This window comes from Eumetopias jubatus, unplaced genomic scaffold, assembly GCF_037043125.1.
Source record: "Eumetopias jubatus isolate StellerSeaLion01/CBP00866 unplaced genomic scaffold, mEumJub1_p1.0 scaffold_4, whole genome shotgun sequence".
Taxonomy (NCBI): domain Eukaryota; kingdom Metazoa; phylum Chordata; class Mammalia; order Carnivora; family Otariidae; genus Eumetopias; species Eumetopias jubatus.
This window is the reverse complement of record NW_028274810.1, coordinates 46,555,059-46,562,666: the sequence shown is the minus strand read 5'-3', so window position 1 is coordinate 46,562,666 and position 7,608 is coordinate 46,555,059. Positions and strand designations below refer to the sequence as shown.

General features: G+C 35.9%; 1 pseudogene; it reads left to right on the top strand.

Moving 5' to 3' along the window:
• The first annotated feature begins 322 nt into the window (after positions 1–322).
• On the top strand, positions 323–2,081 carry LOC114208438 (ATP synthase F(1) complex subunit alpha, mitochondrial pseudogene; annotated as a pseudogene).
• The last annotated feature ends 5,527 nt before the right edge of the window (positions 2,082–7,608 follow it).

Sequence of the window (7,608 nt, the reverse complement as noted above, 5' to 3'; positions counted from 1 at the left end):
TTTTTTTGTTACTCTAATACTGTAGTGGTGGTGTGCAAATCACTTCACTTTGATATAAAAGTTAAAAGATAAAAATTTTCAAAATAACTATAGCTATAATAATTTATTAATGGATAAACAATATATAAAACATGTAAACTATGATATAAATAACAAATTGTACTGGGAGGATAAGTTGAAGTATTAATTTTTCTATATGGTCAATTTAACTTGTTCTCAGCTTACAATAGACTTATATGTTTTCTGTAAGACTATTAAAAAACTGGTAACAGAGTCCAGAGGCTGCGGCTGCAGAGAAACAACCCAAGGAAAACCTGCAAAGATGCTGTCCGTGCGCGTCGCCGCGGCCGTGGCCTGTGCCCTCCCTCAGCGGGCCAGACTGGTCTCCAAAAATGCTTTGCGATCCTCCTTCATTGCTGCAAGGAACCTCCATGCCTCTAACACGCGTCTTCAGAAGATTGGCCCTGCTGAAGTGTCCTCTATCCTTGAAGAGCGTATTCTTGGAGCCGATATCTCTGTTGACCTTGAAGAGACGGGGCGTGTCCTAAGCATTGGTGATGGTATTGACCGTGTACATGGGCTGAGAAATGTTCAGGCAGAAGAAATGGTAGAGTTTTCTTCATGTTTAAAGGGTATGTCTTTGAACTTGGAATCTGACAATGTTGGTGTTGTTGTGTTTGGAAATGATAAACTAATTAAGGAAGGAGATATTGTGAAGAGAACAGGAGACATTGTGGATGTTCCAGTTGGCGAGGAGCTATTGGGCCGTGTTGTAGATGCCCTTGTTAATGCCATTGATGGAAAGGGTCCAATTGGTTCCAAGACCCCCGTAGGTGAGTTGGCCTGAAAGCCCCTGGGATCATTCCTTGAATCTCTGTGCACGAGCCAATGCAGACTGGTATTAAGGCTGTGGATAGCTTGGTGCCAATTGGTCATGGTCAGCGTGAGCTGATTATTGGTGACTGACAGACTGGCAAAACATCAATTGCTATTGACACAATCATTAACCAGAAACGTTTCAATGATGGAACTGATGAAAAGAAGAAGCTATACTGTATCTACATTGCTATTGGTCAGAAGAGATCCACTGTTGCCCAGTTGGTGAAGAGACTTACAGATGCAGATGCCATGAAGTACACCATTGTGGTTTCAGCTACTGCTTCTCATGCTGCTCCCCTTCAGTACCTGGCTCCTTATTCTGGCTGTTCTATGGGAGAATATTTTAGAGATAATGGCAAACATGCTTTGATCATCTACGATGACTTATCCAAACAGGCTGTTGCTTATCATCAGATGTCTCTGCTGCTCTGCCGGCCCCCTGGTCGTGAGGCCTATCCTGGTGATGTGTTCTACCTACACTCCCGTCTGCTAGAGAGAGCAGCCAAAATGAACGATTCTTTTGGTGGTGGCTCCTTGACTGCTTTACCATAGAAACACAAGCTGATGATGTGTCTGCTTACATTCCAACAAATGCCATTTCCATCACTGATGGACAGATCTTCTTGGAAACAGAATTGTTCTACAAAGGTATCCATTCTGCCATTAACATTGGTTTGTCTGTGTCCCGTGTTGGATCTGCTGCCCAAACCAGGGCCACGAAACAGGTGGCAGAGACCATGAAGCTGGAATTGGCTCAGTATCCTGAGGTTGCTGCTTTTGCCCAGTTCGGTTCTGACCTCGATGCTGCCACTCAGCTACTCTTGAGTTGTGGTGTACGACTGACTGAGCTGCTGAAGCAAAGACAGTATTCTCCCATGGCTATTGAAGAACAAGTAGCTGTTATTTATGCTGGTGTAAGAGGGTATCTTGATAAATTGGAGCCCAGCAAGATCACAAAGTTTGAGCATGCTTTCCTGGCTCATGTTATCAGCCAGCACCAGGCCCTGTTGGGCAATATAAGGACTGATGGAAAGATGTCAGAACAGTCAGATGCTAAGCTGAAAGAGATTGTAACAAACTTCTTGGCTGGATTTGAAGCTTAAACTCCTGTGGATTCACATGAAATAACCAGTTATGGTTTTGTCATCGTTTATTCTAGTAATCAGTTCCATTTGTAAAAGGATTACTCTCATACTCCAGATGTACAGAAATTACCTTAAAAATAAAGGTTCCATATTGTTTAAAAATAAATAAATAAATAAATAAATAAAATAAAAATAAAAAAACTGGTAACAATTAAAAACCTGTAGTAAAGACACAAAAGATAATGAAAAAGGGAAGCATACTACTACCAAAAAAAAAAAAAAATCACAAGGGAACAAGGAAGGAAGGAAGGGAGGGAGGAAGGGAGGGAGAAAGAGGGAGAGAAGAGAGAAAAAGAAAGAGAGAGCGAGAGAGAGAAAGAAACTAGAAAACAAAACAATTTAAAAAATGGAGTAGGTTGAATGGATAAAAAAAAATTAAGCTCCAATAATATGTTGCCTATAAGAGACTCACTTCTACTTTAAGGAAACATATATGCTGTAAATGAAGGGATGGGAAAAATATTGAATGCTGAGGGTAAACAAGAAAGAGTAGGGGTATAATTTTTCAGACAAAATAAACTTTAAGCCACAAACTGTCATGAGACAAGGAAGGTCACTACATAATGCTAAAGGGGTCAATTCATCAAGAAGATAAACCATAAATATAGATGCATCCTAAATTGAAGCACCTAAATATATAAAGGAAATATTACAGAATGGAGGGGAGAAATAGACCAAAATAATAATAAGGGACTTTGATACCTCACTCTCATAATGAATAGATCATACAGACAAAATATGAAAGATGAAACAGCAAACATAAACAATATTATGGGATGAAATGGATCTAACAGAGATTACATAATGGTGCATCCAATAGCAATAAGATGCACATTCTTCTCCACTACACTTGGAATAGTCTCCAAGATAGGGTAAATGTTAGGCAAAAAAACAGGTCTTAACAAATTTAAGAAGCCTGAAATCATATTAAGGATCTTTTTCAGCCACACTGGTATGAAACTAGACATCAGTAAGAGGAGGAAAACTTAAAAATTCATAAATATATGGAACTTAACATAGTATGGAACAAATGAGTTAAAGAAGAAATCAAAAGGGAAATCAAAAATATGTGTAGACAAATTTAAATGTAAGGACAACATACCAACTACTATGGGATGCAACAAAAATAGTTATAAGAGGGAGGTTTATAGCAAGAAGTGCCTACATGAAGGAAAAAAAAAAAAAAAGACCTCAAATAAACAACCTAGCCTTACACCTCAACAACAAAAAGAACACCCTAAACCTAAAGTTATCAGAAGGAAGGAAATAATAAAGATCATAACAGAAACAAATAGAGGCTAGAAAAAGAATAAGAAAAAGAATATGAAACTGAAAGTTGGTTTTGAAAACAAAAATAAATTTGACAGAACTTTAGCTAAACTAAGAAAACAAAGAAAATTGTAAATAAATTATGAGTGGCAGAAGAGACATTACAACAGGTAATACAGATATGCAAATGATCACAAGAGACTACCATAAACATTTATACACCAACAGATAGGATAACTTAGAATAAATGGATAAATTCCTAGAAGCATACGAAGTACTAAGACAGAATCATGAGGAGGTAGGAAGTTTAATTTTTTAAAATATTTTATTTATTTATTTGAAAGTGAGGGAGTGAGAGAGGGAAAGAGAGAAAGAGAGAGTGGACACAAGTCAGGGGGAGGGGCAGAGAGAAAGGGAGAAGCAGACTCCCTGCTGAGCATGGACCCACCCCCCATGCAGGGCTCAATCCTAGGACCTTGGGATCATGACCTGAGCTGAAGGCAGATGCTTAACCAACTGAGCTACTCAGGCACCCCCAAGTGGTAGGAAGTTTAAACAGCCATATATCAAGTAAGGACACTGAACCAGTATGGGAAAGCCTCCCAACAGACAAAAACAAAATCCCAAGCCTTAGAGCTTCATTGGTGAATTCTACCAAACATTTAAATAAGAGCTAATGCTAATCTTATTCAAACTCTTCCAAAATGTTGAAATGCAGATACTTTTGAACTCATTTTACAAGGCCAGGTTTATTCTCATACCAAAGCTGGACAAATACACTACCAGAAAAGAAAATTCTACACCAATATGCCTGATGAATATGAATTCAAATATCCTCAACAAAATTCTAGCAAACCAAACTCAATGGCATGTTAAAAGGATCATACACCATCACCACGTGTGATTTATCCCTGGATGCAAGGATGGATAAATATATGCAAACCATAATTGTGATACATCTCACTAACTGAAGTATAGCATATGATTATTACAATAGATGAAAAAAGTTTAACAAAATTCAATACTCTTTCATAAAAACTCTCAATGAGAGAGGTATAGATTGATAACTTCAACATAATAAAGGCCATGTATGACAAGTCCATAGCTAACATGATACTCAAGTTTGAAAAGCTGAATCCTTTCCCTTAAGATCAAGAAAAATACAAGGATGCCCATTCAGGCCATTCATGTTCAAAATAGTGCTGAAAATACAAGCCAGAGCAATTAGGCTAGAAAATAAAGTGCATCCACATCACAGAGAAGAGTAAATTTACTTCTGTTTGTATAAGACATAGTCTTCTATATAGAAAACCCCAAAGACACCGCTAAAATACTTTTGAACTAATAAATTCAGTAAAGTTGCAAGGATATGAAATCAATATACAAAAATTTAGTTGTATTTCTATACACTAACAATGAATTCTCCAAAAAAGAAATTATGAAAACAATTTCAATAATTTCATCAAAAAAAATACCTAGGAATAAATTTAACCAGAGATGTTAAAGACCTGTACATGAAAAACTATGAGACATTCATGAAAGATATTGAATAATGCACAAATAGATATCCCCTGTTCATGGATTAGAAAAATTAATATTATTAAAATCTATACTACCCAGAGAGATCAACAGATTCAATACAATCCCTATCAAAATCTCAATGGAATAATATTTTTCACAGAACTAGAACAAATTATACTAAAATTCATATGAGAACACAAAAGACCATCAAAAGCCAAAGTAATCTTGAGCAAAAAGTACAAAGCTAGAGGCATCACACAACCTGATTTGAAAATAAACTACAAATCAATAGCAATCAAAACATCATGGTATTGGCATAAAAACAGACATACAGACCAGTGGAATAGAATAGAGAATCCAGAGGCACCTGGGTGGCTCAGTCATTTAAGTGTCTGCCTTGGGCTCAGGTCATGATCCCGGGGTCCTGGGATCGAGTCCCTGTCAGGCTCCCTGCTCAGCAGAGCCTATTTCTCCCTCTCCCTCTACTTCTCCCCTGCTTGTCTGCTCTCTCTGTCAAATAAATAAAATCTTGGAAAAATAAATAGAGAAGACATATTTACGGTCAATTGATTTTTGACAAAGGTGCTAAAAATACATGATGGGAAAATGGCAATCACTTCAGTAAGTGTTGGGAAAACTGATTATTCACATGCAGAAAAATAAAATTGGACCCATATCTCACTCCCACCAAAATCAACTCAAAATAAATTAAAGACTTAAATGTAAGACTTGAAACTGTAAATCTACTAGAGGAAAACATAGGGGAAAAGCTTTATTTTTTTTTTGGTGGTGGGGGGAAGCTTTATGACATTTGTCTTGGCAATGAATTCATAGGTATGACACCAAAAGCACAGGCAACAAAAGCAAAAATCAACAAGTGGACTACATCAAACTAAAATCTTCTGCACAGCATAGAAAACAAACAGAGTGAAATGGCAACCTACAGAATGGGAGAATATATTTGCAAACCAAGTATCTGATAAGGGGTTAATTTCCAAAATATATAAGGAACACAAAGAACTCAATAGTAAGAAAACAAACAAAACCCAATTAAAAAAATGAGCAAAGGACCTGGATATTTCTCAAAAGAAAACATACAAATGGTTAACAGGTACAGAAGAAGATGCCCAAAGTCACTAATCATCATGGAAGTGTAAATCAAAACCACAATGAGAGATCACCTCACATCTATTAGAATGACTATTATCAAAAGGACAAATGATAACAAGCGGTGAGTATATGGAGAAAAAGAAACCCTTGTGCAACTAAGTGTTCATCAATGGATGAAAGGATAAAGAAGTGATAAATACATAAAATAGAACATTATTCAGGCTTAAGAAAAGAGAGTCCTATCATTTGAGACATGAATGAACCTGGAGGACATTATGCTAAGTGAAGTAAACCAGGCACAGAAAGACAAATACTGCATGATCTCAGTGATATGTAGACTCTAAAAAAGCTGAACTCAAAGGAACAGACAGTAGAATTGTACTGGTACTGGGTGTATGGGGAAATGGGTATATGTTGCTCAAAGGGCATAAAGGGTATAAAGTTGCAGTTATGTGGGATTAATAGGTCTAGAAATATAATGGATAACATGTTGGCTATAATTAATATTGTATTGAACACTGGAAGTATGTTGAGAGTAGATTTTAGTTGTTCTTATCTCTCTCTCTCTCTCTCACACACACACATACACACACACAATGGGTAAAAAATGTGAAGGGGAGTAAGAGGTACAAAATTCCAGTTATAAAATAAATAAGTCACTGGGATAAAAACCATAGCATGGGGAAAATAGTCAATATTATTGTACTGTTGGTGTATGGTGGCATATCATAACTACACTCATCACGGTAAGCAATAGCTTAATGTATAGAGTTGTTGATTCACGATGTTGTATACCTCAAGCTAACATAACATTGTATGTCAACTATAATTTTTAAAAAAGGGCAATTATGTATGAAGACATTAATTAGCTTCACTGTAGTCTTTTCACTATGTATATGAAACCATGTTGTACATCTGAAATACTATTTTTATTGTAAAAATATGAACCTAGATTTATATATGTAATTAGATATACACACAAAATCTCATATCCATATAACTTTGGCATAAGTTCAGAGAAGATGAAAAATATAACCAAAAACTGTTTTTTCTTTATATCCAAATTTTCAGGGGAAAGGTTCAAAAAGGTACCAGGCAAAGATAGAGGATTTAAAAAATGAATGATCTGAAAGACAACAAATAAAGGACTAATTAACAATGATACAATCAATTTTCCTACTTTAAAAGAAGTAGATAGTATAACTCACTTGGAAGTATAGGCAACCCAAGTTTTTTTTTTTTTTTTTTTTTTTTTCACTTTCTGATCCTTATTTGACTTTTTCAAAGTTTTAGTTAGAAAACTAGCTCAGGAAACATAGGTTTATCACTAAGTGCTCTTATAAACCATCAATCACTTTAAGTTCTTCAAACTGTGTCATACTTTTTCATCTGGAAATAAAACCACTGTGTGCATCTAATTTCAATATGCTGATTACTCTCACTAAAGGCTCTGTGTAGAGTTAGGAAAAGTAAAAAAAACTCAAGTTTTTAATTTTTAGGCAGTCTATTTGGGTTGAGAATGTGTGATTATATGTTAGAAGATGTCAGGCAGGAGAAGAAATAAGAAAATGCTTAAGGGATTGGGGTAAGTAAAGAAACGAATGCAATGTATAAGTTCGTATTTAACATCAAGGACCTCAGATCTTAAGATCCATATTCTCAGCAAAAAATGGCTGTTTTACTG